At 42.0% G+C, this 18,759-nt stretch overlaps 1 protein-coding gene and 1 pseudogene across 3 annotated transcripts in view; both read right to left on the bottom strand.

Moving 5' to 3' along the window:
* RHBDL2 (rhomboid like 2) overlaps positions 1–18,759 on the bottom strand; it is a 61,428-nt gene that overhangs the window by 11,270 nt on the left and 31,399 nt on the right. The window lies entirely within an intron of this gene.
* On the bottom strand, positions 14,742–18,514 carry LOC102175458 (annotated as a pseudogene).

Consider the following 18,759-nt stretch of genomic DNA (forward strand, 5'->3'; position numbering starts at 1 on the left):
CATACATTGACATCAATCAGCCACTGGGCTGGATTGTCCCAGTGTAGGAGCTTTGAGTGCCCTGTTTCATGGATCAAACTTGGACTGGTGATCTGTTTCACATATGGTAATATACATGTTTCAATGCTATTCTCGCAAATCATCCCACCCTCGCCTTCTCCCACAGAGTCCAAAAGTCTGTTCTTTACATCTGTGTCTCTTTTGCTGTCTCGCATATAGAGTCGTTGTTCCCACCTTTCTAAATTCCATATATATGTGTTAATATACTGTGTTGGTGTTTTTCTTTCTGACTTACTTCACTCTGTATAATAGGCTCCAGTTTCATCCACCTCTTTAGAACTGACTCAAAGCATTCTTTTTAATAGCTGAGTAATATTCCATTGTGTATATGTACAACAACTTTCTTATCCATTTGCCTGCCGATGGACCTCTAGGTCGCTTCCATGTCCTAGCTATTATAAACAATGCTGCAATGAACATTGGGGTACATGTGGGGAGACAGGATTTTGGTTAAATTCTGAAGACACTTTAAGATCTGGACAGGGAGAAAAGGGGGAAGAAGGCCAGGATTTAGGGATCTGGAAAAGCAAAGACAAAGTTATATGGGTTACTGAAGATCAGTGAGAAGCAGTCCATTAGGGTTAAAGCAGTGGTTCTCAAATGTTAACCTACAAGCTAGACCTGGGGTGGTTGTATCTTAGTTATGAGAAATTTATTTTTAAAATATAGATGTCCACTTCTGGCCACAATGAAGTAACAGGACAAGATTTTTCCTCCTGCTTGAAAGCAGTGGACAAACAGTGGTCTTAAAGATACTGGACATCAGATAACAAGGGACAATGAACCCTAAGAAACAAGAAATAAATGAGTTGACTAATTGCCTAGCTACTGCCTTGAGAGAGACTGCAGGTAGCCGCGCATGAAGGGCAAACCTAGGCAGATAACAGTAAACTTCAAGTTGATGAGATAAGAGTCTAGGTCTATATAGAGCTCAGCAGCTACAGTTCAGACTCTTTGCAAGTAACTTAACTGAGTTACAGAACACATCTAAAGAATACTTACATAGGTACAATAACACCCACCATCCAAAGATAAAATGCCTAGCATCCAAACAAAAACTCAAGACATGCAAAGAAGCATGAAATTATGACCCATACTGAAGAGAAAAAAAATCAATTAAAACCTACCAAAACTAAAAAAAGAAACCTAAAAGTAAATTTATTTATGATCTAGCAATCCCACCCAGAGGGAACTATATCTTGAAAAGATGCATGCACCCCAGTGTTCACTGCAGTAATAGTTACAATAGCCAAGACATGGAAGCAGCCTAAATATCCATGACAGATGAATGGATAAATAAGATGTGGTATATATACACAGGGGAATATTGTTGTTTAGTCGCTAAGTCATGTCTGACTCTTTTGCGACTCCCTGGACTGTAGCCCTCCAGGCTCCTCTGTCCAAGGGGTTTCTCAGGCAAGAATACTGGAGTCGGTTGCTATTTCCTTCTCCAGGGGATCTTCCTGAGTCAGGGATTGAACCCACAGTTCCTATATTGCGGGCAGATTCTTTGCCACTGAGCCATCAGGGAAAGAGTGAGATAATACCATTTGCAGCAACACAGGTGGATGTAGAGATTATTAGACTAAATGAAGTAAGCTATACAGAGAAAGACAAATACATGATATTGTCTATATGTGGAATCTGCAAAAATGATACAAATGAACTTATTTTTAAAACAGAAATAGACTCACAGGCATAGAAAACAAACTTATGGTTACCAAAAGGGAAGAGGGAAGATAAATTAGGAGTCTGGGATGAATATATACAACTATTATATATAAAATAGATAACCAACAAAGACCTACTGTATAGAACAGGGAACTATCCTCAGTATCTAGTAGTAACTTATACGGGAAAAGAATCTGAAAAAGAATGTGTGTGTGTGTGTGTGTGTGTGTGTGTGTGTGTGTGTGTGTTCAACTGAATCACTTCTGTATTCCTAAAACTAACACAACATTTTAAATCAACTATATTTTAATTTTTTAAATAATCTACCCAAACTGACACAGGTGTAAGATTTAGCAAATAAGGGCAATAAATAATTATTTCAAATATATTCAATGTGTTCAAAAGTTAAATAGCAATAAAACAGGCTCAAATCAAACCTCTAAAGATGAAAAGTACAACATCTAAGATGAAATAATAAACTCGTTGAGTTGATTGACCAATTAGACATTGCAAAAGAAAAGTTTAGTGAACATGAAGATGTGGCAATCAAACTGTCCAAAATAAAACACACAGAGGACTTCCCTGGCAGTCCAATGTGTAAGACTCACCACTTCCACTCCAGGAGACACAGGTTCAATCCCTAGTCAGGGAACTAAGATCCCCCATGCCGTGGGGTTTAAAAAAAAAAAAAGAATATTTTTAAAAATACATACAGCATCAATGAGCTATAGGTCAATTTCAAGCAGCCTCATAATATCTATAATAATTGCTTAATCAGAATCCCCAGAAAAGAAGAATGAAGGCAGATTAAAAATACTTGAAGACACAATAGCCAAATTTTTTCCAAAGTTTTGTGAAAACTATAAACCCACAGATCCAAGAACCTCAACAAACCCAACACAGGAATCATGAAGAAAACCACAACAAGGCATAACAGAATCACATCTTCAGTGAAAGTCTCAGAAGCATCTAGAATAAAAAGACATGCTTCATACCGAGAAACAAAGATAAAGATGGCAGGAGATTTATCATCAGAAACAATGCACATGAGAACAACAGGAGAGCAGCATTTTAAAGTAAAGAAAGGAAAGTACTGTCAAGCTAGGACTCCAGACCAGAAAATGCACTACAAAAATGAAGGCAAAAGACGGATTTTCTTTTTCAGACATACAGAGGCTGAAATAATTGATGACTAGCATTTCCATGCTATAAGAAAGGTTAAAGAAAATCTTCAGGAAGAAGGAAAAAGAGATGGAAAAATAAAGCTACACAAAGGATAGGGAGCATTAAAAATGGTAAGAACATGGGCAGATATACAGGATTTTGTTATTATTTAAATCTCTTTAGAAGTTCATTAACAGTTAAACTATTGAACTACTAGAAATAATAAATGGCTTTATCAAGCTTAGAGGGTACAAGATCAATACCAAAAAAATCAACTGTATTTCTATGTAATAGCAATGAAAATCAGAAATAGAAAATTTAAAAATAGTACCATTTCCAGTACATCAAAAATATGAAACGTAGACATAAATATGACCCCCAAAATGTGCAAGCCCTAAACACTGAAAGCTAAAGACGATGCTGAAAGGAATTCTGAAAGACCTAAATAAAGAGAAGTCTATACCTTGTTTGTCAGTTAGAAGACTCTGATATTGTTAAGATGTCAGTTCTCCCCAAGTTGATCTAAAGATGCATTGCAATCCAAATCAAAATCCCAATAGACTATCTTGTAGAAATTGACAAACTGATTCTCAAGTTTACATGGAAATGCAGAGGACCTAGAATAACCAAAACAACTTGAAAAAGAGCAAAGTTGGAGCACTGAGGTGTCCCAATTTCAAAACTTAGTAGAAAACTACTTAATCAAGATAGTATGGAATGGATGTTCAGTTCAGTTGCTCAAGTTGTGTCCGACTCTCTTTGACCCCATGAACCGCAGCACACCAGGCCTCCCTGTCCGTCACCAACTCCCGGAGTTTACCCAAACTCGCGTCCATCGAGTTGGTGATGCCATCCAGCCATCTCATCCTCTGTCGTCCCCTTCTCCTCCTGCCCCCAATCCCTCCCAGCATCAGGGTCTTTTTCAAATGAGTCAGCTTTTCGCACCAGGTGGCCAAAATATTGGAGTTTCGGCTTCAACATTAGTCCTCCCAAAGAACACCCAGGACTGATCTCCTTTAGAATGGACTGGTTGGATCTCCTTCCTGTCCAAGGGACTCTCAAGAGTTCACCAACACCACATTTCAAAAGCATCAATTCTTCGGTGCTCAGCTTTCTTTATAGTCCAACTCTCACATCTACACATGACCACAGGAAAAACCATAACCTTGACAAGATGGACCTTTGATGACAAAGTAATGTCTCTCCTTTTTAATATGCTGTCTAGGCTGGTCATAACTTTCCTTCCAAGGAGTAAACGTCTTTTAATTTCATGGCTACAGTCACCATCTGCAGTGATTTTGGAGCCCCAAAAACTAAAGTCAGCCACTGTATCCACTGTTTACCCATCTATTTCCCATGAAGTGATGGGACCAGATGCCATGATCTTCGTTTTCTGAATGTTGAGCTTTAAGCCAACTTTTTCACTCTCCTCTTTCACTTTCATCAAGACGCTCTTTAGTTCTTCTTCACTTTCTGCCATAAGGGTGGCATCATCTGCATATCTGAGGTTATTGATATTTCTCCCGGCAACCTTGATTCCAGCTTGTGCTTCGTCCAGTCCAGCGTTTCTCATGATGTACTCTGCATAGAAGTTAAATAAGCAGGGTGACAATATACAGCCTTGACGTACTCCTTTTCCTATTTGGAACCAGTCTGTTCCATGTCCAGTTCTAACTGTTGCTTCCTGACCTGCATACAGATTTCTCAAGAGGCAGGTCAGGTGATCTGGTATTCCCATCTCTCTCAGAATTTTCCAGTTTATTTTGATCCACACAGTCAAAGGCTTTGGCATAGTCAATAAAGCAGAAATAGATGTTTTTCTGGAACTCCCTTGCTTTTTCCATGATCCAGTGGATGTTGGCAATTTGATCTCTGGTTCCTCTGCCTTTTCTAAAACCAGCTTGAACATCTGGAAGTTCATGGTTCACATATTGTTGAAGCCTGGCTTGGAGAATTTTGAGCATTACTTTACTAGTGTGTGAGATGAGTGCAAAACACAACAGAAGGTCCAGAAATAAACCCACATATATATGGACAACTGATTTTGACAAGATGCAAAGGCAATTTAGTAAAGAAAAGATTGTTTTCTCAACCAATGATGCTGGCACAATTAGACATATACATGCAAAAATGTGATATTTCAGTCCATACCTTGCACCATGTATAAAAATGGATCATATACTTATATGTAAAGTCTAAGATTATAAAACTTCTAAAGCAAAACATAGAGAAAATCTTTGTGATTTTAGATCAGGCAAAATTTCTTAAATGTGACACTAAAAGCGTAATTCCTAAAATTTAAAAACTGATAAATTATAATTAATCGAAATTCAGAAATTTGAGTCTTCAGAATGTACTATTATGAGAAAAGCAACAGACTCGGAGGCAATATTTATAAGTCATATATCTGGTAAACAACTTAGAATATATAATAAGGAATGTAAATCAATTTTTAAAAATATTTGTTTGTATCTGTGTCAGGTCTTAGCTGTGGTTCATTGCAGCCTTAGTTGTTTTGCGGCGTGTGGGATCTTAGTTTCCCAACCAGGGCTCGAACCCGTGTCCCCTGCATTGAAAGGCAGATTCTTAACCACTGGACCACCAGGGAAGTCCCTAATTCAGTTTTTAAATTGGCAAAAGATTTAAATATATACTTTACCAAAGAAGATATATGGGTACCAACTAAGCATATTAAAAGATGCTCACCATCATTGTCATTAAGAAATGCAAATTTAAACCCAATGAAATACTTTTATATACCTAATAGATTGGCTAAAATTAAAAGACTGATCATACCAAGTGTTGATGAGGATATAGAGGAGCGGAAACGTATGGTGGGGATGTAAAACTATACACTTTGTTACCATATGACTTAATTCCACTCACAGATATTAATATATGCACAAGAGATTCACACAAAAACTTGTACACAAATATTCATGACAGTGTTATTCATAATAGACAAAAGTGAAAACAACCCAAATGTCCACCAAATGGTGAATGAAAATGTGGTATATCCATACAATGGAATATCATCCAACCATAAACAGGAATGTAGTACGGATACATGATACATCATGGGTGAAGGTGGAAAACATTATGCTAAAACATTATGCTTTAAAAAAAAAGGCAAGAAAAGACCACATAGTTTATTATTTCATTTATATGAAATGTCTAGAATGGGTAGATGTAAAGAGACGGAAATTAGATCAGTTGTTGCCTAAGGCTAGGGAAGGGGTGTGAGGTAAGGAGTGGGGAGTGACTGCTAATGGCTACAGGGTTTCTTTGGAGCACAAAAGTGTTTTAAATTTAGATTGTGATAATGGGTGCTTAACCTGTAAATCAACTAAAAAACACTGAATTATACACTTTAAATGGGTGCATTATCAGTTAAGTTCAGTTCAGTTCAGGCACTCAGTTGTGTCCAACTCTTTGCGACCCCATGAATCGCAGCACGCCAGGCCTCCCTGTCCATCACCAACTCCCGGAGTTCACTCAGACTCACGTCCATTGAGTCAGTGATGCCATCCAGCCATCTCATCCTCGGTCATCCCCTTCTCCTCCTGCCCCCAATCCCTCCCAGTGTCAAAGTCTTTTCCAATGAATTAACTCTTCTCATGAGGTGGCCAAAGGACTGGAGTTTCAGCTTTAGCATCATTCCTTCCAGAGAAATCCCAGGGTTGATCTCCTTCAGAATGGATCTCCTTGCAGTCCAAGGGACTCTCAAGAGTCTTCGCCAACACCACGGTTCAAACGCATCCATTCTTCGGTGCTCAGCCTTCTTCACAGTCCAACTCTCACATCCATACATGACCACTGGAAAAACCATAGCCTTGCCTAGATGGACCTTAGTCGGCAAAGTAATGTCTCTGCTTTTGAATATGCTATCTAGGTTGGTCATAACTTTTCTTCCAAGGAGTAAGCGTCTTTTAATTTCATGGCTGCAGTCACCATCTGCAGTGATTCTGGAGCCCCAAAAAATAAAGTCTGACACTGTTTCCACTGTTTCCCCATCTATTTCCCATGAAGTGATGGGACCAGATGCCATGATCTTCGTTTTCTGAATGTTGAGCTTTAAGCCAACTTTTTCACTCTCCTCTTTCACTTTCATCAAGAGGCTTTTTAGCTCCTCTTCACTTTCTGCCATAAGGGTGGTGTCATCTGCATATCTAAGGTTATTGATATTTTTCCCGGCAATCTTGATTCCAGCTTGTGTTTCATCCAGTCCAGCGTTTCTCATGATGTACTCTGCATAGAAGTTAAATAAGCAGGGTGACAATATACAACCTTGACATGCTCCTTTTCCTATTTAGAACCAGTCTGTTGTTCCATGTCCAGTTCTAACTTGCTTCCTGACCTGCATACAGATTTCTCAAGAAGCAGGTCAGGTGGTCTGGTATTCCCATCTCTCTCAGAATTTTCCACAGTTTATTTTGATCCACACAGTCAAAGGCTTTGGCATAGTCAATAAAGCAGAAATAGATGTTTTTCTGGAACTCTCTTGCTTTTTCCATGATCCAGCGGATGTTGGCAATTTGATCTCTGGTTCCTCTGCCTTTTCTAAAACCAGCTTGAACATCAGGGAGTTCACGGTTCACGTATTGCTGAAGCCTGGCTTGGAGAATTTTGAGCATTACTTTACTAGCATGTGAGATGAGTACAATTGTACGGTACTTTGAGCATTCTTTTGCATTGCCTTTCTTTGGGATTGGAATGAAAACTGACCTTTTCCAGTCCTGTGGCCACTGCTGAGTTTTCCAAATTTGCTGGCATATTGAGTGCAGTACTTTCACACCATCATCTTTCAGGATTTGAAACAGCTCAACTGGAATGCCATCACCTCCACTAGCTTTGTTCATAGTGATGCTTTCTAAGGCCCACTTGACTTCACATTCTAGGATGTCTGGCTCTAGGTGAGTGATCACACCATCGTGATTAGCCGGGTCGTGAAGATCTTTTTTGTACAGTTCTTCTGTGTATTCTTGCCACCTCCTCTTAATATTTTCTGCTTCTGTTAGGTCCATACCATTTCTGTCCTTTATCAAGCCCATCTTTGCATGAAATGTTCCCTTGGTATCTCTAATTTTCTTGAAGAGATCGCTAGTCTCTCCCATTCTGTTCTTTCCTCTATTTCTTTACACTGATTGCTGAAGAAGGCTTTTTTATCTCTTCTTGCTATTCTTTGGAACTCTGCATTCAGATGCTTATATCCTTCCTTTTCTCCTTTGCTTTTCGCTTCTCTTCTTTTCACAGCTATTTGTAAGGCCTCCCCAGACAGCCATTTTGCTTTTTTGCATTTGTTTTCCATGGGGATAGTCTTGATCCCTGTCTCTTGTACAATGTCACGAACCTCATTCCATACTTCATCAGGCACTCTATCTATCAGATCTAGGCCCTTAAATCTATATCTCACTCCCACTGTATAATCATAAGGGATTAGATTTAGGTCATACCTGAATGTCTAGCGGTTTTCCCTACTTTCTTCAATTTAAGTCTGAATTTGGCAATAAGGAGTTCATGATCTGAGCCACAGTCAGCTCCCAGTCTTGTTTTTGCTGACTGTATAGAGCTTCTCCACCTTTGGCTGCAAAGAATATGATCAATCTGATTTCGGTGTTGACCATCTGGTGATGTCCATGTGTAGAGTCTTCTCTTGTGTTGTTGGAAGAGGGTGTTTGCTCTGACCAGTGCATTTTCTTGGCAAAACTCTATTAGTCTTTGTCCTGCTTCATTCCACATTCCAAGGCCAAATTTGCCTGTTACTCCAGGTGTTTCTTGACTTCCTACTTTTGCATTCCAGTCCCCTATAATGAAAAGGACATCTTTTTTAGGTGTTAGTTCTAAAAGGTCTTGTAGGTCTTCATAAAACCATTCAACTTCAGCTTCTTCAGCGTTACTGGTTGGGGCATAGACTTGGATTACCATGATATTGAATGGTTTGCCTTGGAGACAAACAGAGATCATTCTGTCATTTTTGAGATTGCATCCAAGTACTGCATTTTCAACTCTTTTGTTGACCATGATGGCTACTCCATTTCTTCTGAGGGATTCCTGCCTGCAGTAGTAGATATAATGGTCATTTGAGTTAAATTCACCCATTCCAGTCCATTTTAGTTCACTGATTCCTAGAATGTCGACGTTCACTCTTGCCATATCTTGTTTGACCACTTCCAATTTGCCTTGATTCATGGACCTGACATTCCAGGTTCCTCTTTACAGCATCAGACCTTGCTTCTATCACCAGTCGCATCTACAGCTGGGTATTGTTTTTGCTTTGGCTCCATCCCTCCATTCTTTCTAGAGTTATTTCTCCACTGATCTCCAATAGCATATTGGGCACCTACTGACCTGGGGAGTTCCTCTTTTAGTATCCTATCATTTTGCCTTTTCATACTGTTCATGGGGTTCTCACGGCAAGGATACTGAAGTGGTTTGCCATTCCCTTCTCCAGTGGACCACATTCTGTCAGACCTCTCCACCATGACCCACCCGTCTTGGGTTGCCCCGCGGGCATGGCTTAGTTTCATTGAGTTAGACAAGGCTGTGGTCCTAGTGTGATTAGATTGACTAGTTTTCTGTGAGTATGGTTTCAGTGTGCATTATAGGTTGTATGAATTATTGATATATCTTAGAAAAGCTATTTTAAAAGTTTGATAGTTTCTTAAAAGTTAAATATAACCCTATATGTCGATTATCCCTCTCCAAGGGCTTCCCTGGGAGCTCAGTGGTAGAGAGTCATCCTGCAATGCTGGAGACTTGCAGGAGATGCAGGTTCGATCCCTGGGTCAGGAAGATCCCCTGGAAAAGGAAATGGCAACCTGCTCCAGTATTCTTGCCTGGGAAATTCCATGCAAGAAGCTTGGCGGGCTGCAGTCCATGGAGTGGCAGAGAGAGACGTGACAGAGCGACTAAACAGCACCAAAAACCTCGCTGAACAGAAAGATGAAAAAAAAACCACACAGATCCTAGGGCCATGGTCTTGGAGATTCTGATTCAGTAGATCTGGGTGTGATCTAAATAATATTTTAGTTGTAACAGGTTCTTCAGGTGCTTCTGATTGTCAGTCAGATTGGGGGACCCAGGGCTGGAATGTAGGCCAGTGGTCCTCAATTTTTATGAATCACCTGTGGACTTGTCCAAATGCAAATTCTGATTAGTAGGTCTGGTGTGGGGCCCTAGAATTCTGCATGTTAACATGATCTCAGCTGAGGCCAGTGCTGCTGACTCGGTGACCACACTTGGCCAGGAGCAAGGATAGGCAAACTAGACTTATGTTACATATGAAGGAATCCAGGAAAAAAAGCAAAGCAATGGAAGAAATAGGTGAAAGGGGCCAAAAGGTAAAAATAAAATATTACTGCTTCCCTCATTTAAAAATAAAAAGCAAAGCAAGAAAGACACTAGCAGGAAGAAACTTTCATAGATGGTATGTTGACGGCATAGAATGTGGTGATGGCTTTATGGGTGTATACTTTTCTCCAGATAGTTTGGAAAACTCAACAGTGGTCACAGGACTGGAAAAGGTCAGTTTTCATTCCAATCCCAAAGAAAGGCAATGCAAAAGAATGCTCAAACTACCCCACAATTGCACTCATCTCACATGCTAGTAAAGTAATGCTCAAAATTCTCCAAGCCAGACTTCAGCAATACGTGAACCGTGAACTCCCTGACGTTCAAGCTGGTTTTAGAAAAGGCAGAGGAACCAGAGATCAAATTGCCAACATCCACTAGATCATGGAAAAAGCAAAAGAGTTCCAGAAAAACATCTATTTCTGCATTATTGACTATGCCAAAGCCTTTGACTGTGTGGATCACAATAAACTGTGGAAAATTCTGAAAGGGATGGGAATACCAGACCACCTGACCTGCCTCTTGAGAAATCTGTATGCAGGTCAGGAAGCAACAGTTAGAACTGGACATGGAACAACAGACTGGTTCCAAATAGGAAAAGGAGTGCGTCAAGGCTGTATATTGTCACCCTGCTTATTTAACTTCTATGCATAGTACGTCATGAGAAACGCTGGACTGGAAGAAACACAAGCTGGAATCAAGATTGCCAGGAGAAATATCAATACCCTCAGATATGCAGATGACACCACCCTTATGGCAGAAAGTGAAGAGGACCTAAAAAGCCTCTTGATGAAAGTGAAAGAGGAGAGTGAAAAAGTTGGCTTAAAGCTCAACATTCAGAAAACGAAGATCATGGCATCTGGTCCCATCACTTCATGGGAAATAGATGGGGAAACAGTGGAAACAGTGTTAGACTTTATTTTGGGGGGCTCCAAAATCACTGCAGATGGTGCCATGAAATTAAAAGCTGCTTACTCCTTGGAAGAAAAGTTATGACCAACCTAGCTAGTATATTGAAAAGCAGAGACATTACTTTGCCGATTAAGGTCCTTCTAGTCAAGGCTATGGTTTTTCCAGTAGTCACGTATGGATGTGAGAGTCGGACTGTGAAGAAGGCTAAGCGCCGAAGAATTGATGCGTTTGAACTGTGGTGTTGGAGAAGACTCTTGAAGGTCCCTTGGACTGCAAGGAGATCCAACCAATCCATTCTGAAGGAGATCAACCCTGGGATTTCTTTGGAAGGAATGATGCTAAAGCTGAAGCTCCAGTACTTTAGCCACTTCATGAGAAGAGTTGACTCATTGGAAAAGACTCTGATGCTGGGAGAGATTGGGGGCAGGAGGAGAAGGGGACGACAGAGGATGAGATGGCTGGATGGCATCACTGACTCGATGGACGTGAGTCTGAGTGAACTCCAGGAGATGGTGATGGACAGGGAGGCCTGGCGTGCTGTGATTCATGGGGTCGCAAAGAGTCGGACACGACTGAGTGACTGAACTGAACTGAACTGATACATTAAATATGTACAAAATTTTGTATGTCAATTATACCTCAAAAGTGATTTTTAAAAATGTTTTATGTTACATAAACATGTCTAACATCTTTATATATATTCTTCTCTGAAGAAAAAGGAGAAAAGAATAAAAAGCAGTGGGTCCAGATGGTGGAGGGTAATACAAAGCAATCTCAGACATTTCAGGGACTTTCTGGTCCAGTGGTTGAGAATCCACCTTCCAATGCAGGGGACCTGGGTTAATTGTCCCATGGCAACTAAAGCCCACCTGCCACAATGAAGACCCAGCCCAGCTCCCCTTCCCCACCACCCCCCCCCCAAAAAATCTTGAATGTTTCAACTTTTTATCAGCCACTGTAAATGTTTTAGGAAGGATGTGTTTGAGGAAGGCGACCAGCAGCAGTGTGAAAGAGAGACCGATACAGCAAAGATATACCTGCCAAAAGGTATTGCAAAAATAGGCAGAGGATGTGAACAGGTTATTCACGTTCTCTCCTCTCTCTCTCTACACTGAAACTGGGGCACAGCTGATTCCACAGGTTGAAATTCAGCTGTGAGGAAACAAGCATAGATACTGGAGCCAGGAAGAACGAGTGCGTGCAGGAACACACGGAGGAGGTGGAATCACAGCATGCACAAAGGCAGGGAGGAAGTAACTTGGGTAGCTGCGTCACTAGGCCTGGCCAACCCATCTCTTCACCCTTTACCAAGGCTTCCCACTCTCCATCCCCACTGCTCTAGGAAGCAGGCACAGCTGTGATTGGTAAAGTTTTGAGCACTGCCATGGGTCAGATTGGGTCCTCCCCCTCCCCAAAATACGTTTAAGTCCTAACCCCCAGCACCGCAGAATGTGACCTTATTTGGAAAATTGTTACAGATGTGACTGGATAAGAGGAGGTCATATTGGCCTTGAAAACTAATACAGGCACCCCCTGCAATACAGGTATATTCACTTATAAATTACATATATCAATATATGTACCACGTCTTTAATGTTTTGTAAAATCACAAACATAGAATTGTAAAGGATGGGACTTACTGGTAATATGATATTTTAAAATTACTTTTACTTCATTAATGATACAAAAAATTATTATCAAGAAATAAAAAGACATGGGGGAAACTGAAAAGCATGTTACTAAGTGAGACCAATCTGCAAAGGCTACCTAGTGTATGACTCTAACTATATGACATTCTGAAAAAGGAAGCAATGGAGACAGTAAAAAGATACCCTTTATAATACTATAATGGTGGATACGTGCCAGTATGCATTCGTCCAAAACCACAGAATGTACACCACCAGAGATGAACCCTAGTTTTAAAGGACTTGGGTGATTATGATGTCATCAGTGTAGATGCATCAGTTGTAACAAATGTACCATTCTGTTGATAATGGAGGAGGCTGTGCAGGTGTTGGGGCAGGGGATGGATGGGAAACTTCAGTACTGTCCCTCTCAGTTTTGCCGTGAACCCAGAACTGCTCTAAAAATTAGTCTTAAAAAAAAAAAAACCTTTCAATGAGCAGTGTTATTAAGTAAGAGCTTCCCAGGTGGCGTTAGAACCGACCTGCCAATGCGGGAGACACAAGAGACACAGGTTACATCCTTGGGTCGGGAAGATCCCCTGGAGGAGGGCTGGCAACCCACCCCAGTATTCTTGACTGAAGAATCCCATGGACAGAGGAGCCTGGTGGGCTACAGTCCATAAGGTCACAAAGAGTCAAACATGACTGAGGCAGCTTAGCACGCATGCACATTATTAAATAAGCATTATTATATTTTAAAACCCTGGTTAAATATCATGCCACAGAAATGTAAAGATTTTTTTTCGACTCAGCAAGTTTTACTTTAATGTTATGTTTGCTCATAAATGACTCTGGAAAAGCCGATATGCAAGAGACTAACATGCTGCGGTCTAAAGCAACGTCAAGGCCACTGAGAACGTCCTTCAGGAAAGAGACTGTACTCTAAATCTCCCTCACCTGGGGCAAGAGCAGAAGAAGGGGGTACTGGGACAGACAAATAAATACACATGGTCTTAGCTTTGCCACCCGGGCTGGTGGCCCAGGACCCCAAGGCACATGATCGGAAGTTGATGGCTTGGAACTTCCAAAGCCTCTCAAATGTTTGGGTCTTTGAGGGAAAGGCTGAGGTTTCGGGAGGGCTCATGTGCCAGCTGGAAGGGCCCTCAGCCAGCTCCCTCCTCCTGCTCCAGCCCCAGGGAGAGCCTAACTCGCTGCTGGCCAGGCCTGCTGGGCCCTGGGATGGGGGTAGACTTTCACCCCAGCAGCCCCTGTCAAAGGGACATTTTGGTTTTCCTGCCATGCAGGGTCAGGTGCTGAGGCCTGGCGGTGGCCCTGAAGCAGAAATAAGACAAATGCACATGAAAAATGGTGATTGCCCAAGACACCCTTAGTTACACTGGCACAGGGTTGTGATTGCTGGGCCTTAGGAAGAGGGAGTGGGGGCCATTGAGGCTCCTTGCCAGGGTGGAATGGCAGGTGGGAAGAGGAGGCAAGGGTCCCTAGGCAGGGGGTACAGGCTTAGCACCTGCAACTACGGGCTACCAATACCTTCATATTTATTTCCAGAGTGCAGGGTGCTTTGGGGAGGGTGGGCCGCATGGTGCTGGCAGCCTCTACCCAGTAGTGTGTGTGTTGGGGGCGAGAGTGGGGCGAGGAAGGGCAAGGGCCCAAGCGTCTGTGGCGAGGCCCAAACAGGAATCTGCCCTAAAGGTGGCTGAAGTAGCCCACCTGTAACAGAGCCCTGCTCCCAAAGGCAAAGTGCCAGCCCAGCAGGGTGACCTCCCAGGCATGGGCAAACCAGGCTGAACCCAGCCATAGAAGGAGATGCGAGGGAAAGTGGTGGTAATGAACAGTGGTAGAAGTGGGTGCAGACAGGGCACAGTCAATGCGGGGTGGGCCCAGCGGCCAGGGCCCATCCATCAGAAGGCAAAGTAGCACTCCTTGGGATGGCCCACATGGTCAAGGCAGGTACACTGGCTCGTGGGCAGGGGATTGCACATCTGTACCAGCAGGCTCCTCCTCCAGGGATGGAAGGTGGTAGGGATGGAAGCCCTGGCTGTAGTCCCAGGCTTCAGGGGCTCTGTCCACCATGTACCAGAGCTTGAAGCATGCAGAATGTTCATTCCTCCGTTTCTGCAACTCAGGCTGCAGCACGATGTCCTTCTCAGTCTGGTTGGCCAACAGCAGGTGACACATGGTGTGATCCCTGGGGTCCTTCATGATGACATGGGTCACCTGCAGCACTGAGGTGGTGCCGGTCCCTGCAGCAGTCGTGCCCACAGACTTCAGCATCTTGAAGATAGGGTTGGGTTTCTTGTCCAGACAGATGGCAAACTTTGCTTTGCCCTGGTAGACCAGCAGCCCACTGGAGCCCCAGCACTCAAATGGTGTCTCCAGTCTTTCTGCTTTCCATGTACTGGGACATCTTTCCTCCAGAGGGAAACGTGGGATGGGTGTCTTTAAAGTAAACCTTGATGACCAGGTCCACAAAGCCCTGGTCGTCATCACTGGAAACGGGCAGCCGTAGGGCCAAAGGACCAGGTTCCTGTTGCTTCAAGCAGAGAGGTAGATGTGCTGGCCAACGGGGAGGCCCAGGATGTGCTGGGGTAATGGCAGAGCAAAGCAGAACTGCCAGACATCCTGGCTGATGACCTCCTTGTTGATGAGCCACAGCGGGTACTTGATGTCCCGACTCTGGAGCATGATGGCCGGGGTGGAGCGCTGAAACAGCTTCCCGAGGAGGCTGCAACAGGAGCCAGACTGGGGAGAGGACCCTGTGGCCCAGTGTGCCCAGCTGGGCCCCTATATTGGCACCACTCTGCACTCACTCCACAGCCGCCGCCACCAAGACCCACAAAGAGGTACTTTTAAGGTCAGTTATTTTCCATAGAAATTTTTTTCTTAGTCACTTAAAATATGATATTAAAAAGTGATGTCCAGTTTCAACTGGAAGAATTGCATCATTGTGCGTGCGCGTGTGTGTGTGCATATGTGTGTGTGTGTGCGCGTGTGCGTGCGCATGCACTCAGGTCTCTTCAGCTACACCTGACTGTGAGGCTGTGGACTGTAGCCCGCCAGGCTCCTCAATCCATTGAATTCTCCAGACAAGAACACTGGAGTGGGTTGCCATTTCCTCTCCCAGGGGATCTTCCCCACTCGGGGATGGAACCCGGGTCTCCCGTGTCTCCTGCATTACAGGCAGATTCTTTACCCTCTGAGCCACCGGGGAAGCCCCATCATTGTCTAAGCTTATTCCAATTATCCAAAAAATTTGTTGTAATATGGCTGTTGATTCCTACCTTCCCTAACATCAGTCAGTTGTTCTTGCAAAGTAATCAGGAAGTGTTACAATCAGTTAAATTTAAAATTTACTAAAACTCTCCACTGAGAAATTTTAAATCAGATGAGAAAAGTGTTTGCTGGCTTTTTTAAGTGTGAACTTAAAAGAGTTACTTCATCTTCTTCAGCAGCAAAAGTCACATAATGATGGAATGCTTTCCAATAACCAGTTTTCAAAATGCCCTTTTCAAAGCATGAGTGTTTTTGGAAAAGCAGTTACATTCTCACTTCTTAAGAGAAAAATACTACTGTGTCTTCAAAGGGACATATTTTGTGTTTGTTTTTCAACATCTGTAAAGAGCTTACCAGTGAAAGCCTTTTGTTATCACAGAAAAAAAAAAAAAGACACCCAACTGTTTTTAAAAGAAAAATACATAAACTAATCAGTAAATGAGCAAAAAATGAGAGGAATCCCTCTCGCTCATTTCAGGACTTACAGCTACAGTGGTACTGACTGTGTGGTATTGGTAGAGAGATAGACACATTGATCAATGAAACAAAAAGGAGAACCCAGAAATAGTTTCATGAAACTACAACCACCTGATTTTTGACGAGGTGTAAAAGCAACTCAGTGAAGGAAGAATGGTCCATTCAGCAGTTTATTCTGATATTCACAGACAAACAGAAAATCTGAACCTCATGCTTTAACTAACCAACTCAAATAAATCACATATTTAAATGTAAAGTGCAAAACATAACTTTAGAAGATAACATAGAGAATAAGTTCAAGACTTAGGGCTCAGTGAAGAGTTCTTAGACATGACACCAAAAGCATGGCTCGTAAAAGGAAAAAACTGATAAACTAGACCTCATCAAAACTAAAACCTTTAGCTCTGTGAAAGACTCTGCTAAGACAATGAAAACATAAGCTACGGACAGAGAGAATATCTGTAAACTACATATTCTATAAAGGACTAGGTCTGGGATATATAAAGTCTCAAAATTTAACAGTTAAAAAAAAAAGTCTAATTAGATAAGTGGGCAGAATTCATGAACAGAGATTTCACTGAAGAGGATACATAAATGGCAAATAAGCACATGAAGAGATGTTTAACATCATTAGCCCACTAGGGAAATGCAAGTTAAGACCATGATGAGATCACACACATGCGAGCACAGCTACAATTAAAAACAGTGGACTTCCCTGGTGGTCCAGTGGTTAAGACTCCACCTGCCAACTTCAGGGACACAGGTTCGATCCCTGGTCCAGGGAGATCGCACATGCTGCGGGGCAGCTAAGCCCATGCGCCACAACTCCCGAAGCCTGTGTGCCTAGAGCTCGTGCTCTACAAGAAACGCCACCGAAATGAGAAGTGCGCACACCACAGCTAGAGAGTAGCCTCCACTCGCCACAACCAGAGGAAGCCCAAGTGCAGCAGCAAAGACCCAGCTCAGCCAAAAATAAATGGTTTTAAAAATAGTGACAACACCAAATGCTGGCAAGGATGTGGAAAACTGAATTGTTTACACAGTACTGGGAGGAAAGTGAAACGGAACAGCCATTCTGGAAAACATTTTGGCTGGTTCTTAAAAAAACTAAATATGCAACTACCATACAACTCAACCAACTTGCTCTTGGGCATTTATCCTAGAGAAATGAGAACTCAAGTTCACAAGACTATGCTTATGTTTTAAAAAACCTGTACACAAATGCTTACTGGAACTTTATTTGTAATAAAACTGGAAACAATACAGATATCCTCCAGTAAGTGAATGATTAAACTAGTGATAGTATACCATCCGTACCATCGAATACTACCCAGCAATATAAATGAATAAACGGTTGATAAATGCAACAACCTACATGATTCTCCAGAGACTTATGCTGAGTGAAGAAAGCTCATTCTAAATGGCTGTACTCTGTATTATTCCATTTATATAACATTCTTGAAATGAGAAAATTATAGAAATAGAGAACAGATTAATGGAGTTGCCAGGGGGGTAGAAGAAAAGGGGGTATGGCTATAAAAATGAAACTGTGAGGAATCTTTGTGATGTTGGAAATGTTTTGTACTTTGACTGTATCAGTGTGGATATCCTGATTAGGATACTGTACTGTGGTTTTGTCAGCTGTTACCATTGGGGGTAACTAGTTACAGGGTATGTGAGACCTATAGGTATTTATTTCTTAGAGTGTGAATTTGTAATTATCTCAAAGTAAAAAGTTTTATTTTTTAAAGTTTCTAATAAATGGATAGATAGGGGTTCTAATATTTCCTGCCCACACCCTAATGAATTTTTGGCATACCCAATTTGAGAGATCATTGGCATATGCTTCCAGTCCCAGGATGCTAGTCCCTACCCAGTCTTTGGGTCCCTTTAGCTATTCTCAACGTTCTCTTGAAGTTATCTTTCTTAAATGCAAATTTGATCACGTTATTTCCCAAAATCATTAGTCTTGGGACATAAGGACCTTCTGGCTTTAGTCCTTTATCCAATACCTGGACACCAAACTACTCACAGTTTCCAATCGTGTAGAACTCGTACCTGAGAATGGGCACAAAGACCTCTCGATATGCTTATCTCTAGTTAACTTATTTCTAAACTTACCAGGTGCCCTAGCACATATTAGAATGCAGTAAATCTTGATGTAAAAGTGTATTACCTTTGCTTATTACCTCCTAAGAGTCCAGAGATG

This window comes from Capra hircus, chromosome 3 (genome assembly GCF_001704415.2).
Source record: "Capra hircus breed San Clemente chromosome 3, ASM170441v1, whole genome shotgun sequence".
Taxonomy (NCBI): domain Eukaryota; kingdom Metazoa; phylum Chordata; class Mammalia; order Artiodactyla; family Bovidae; genus Capra; species Capra hircus.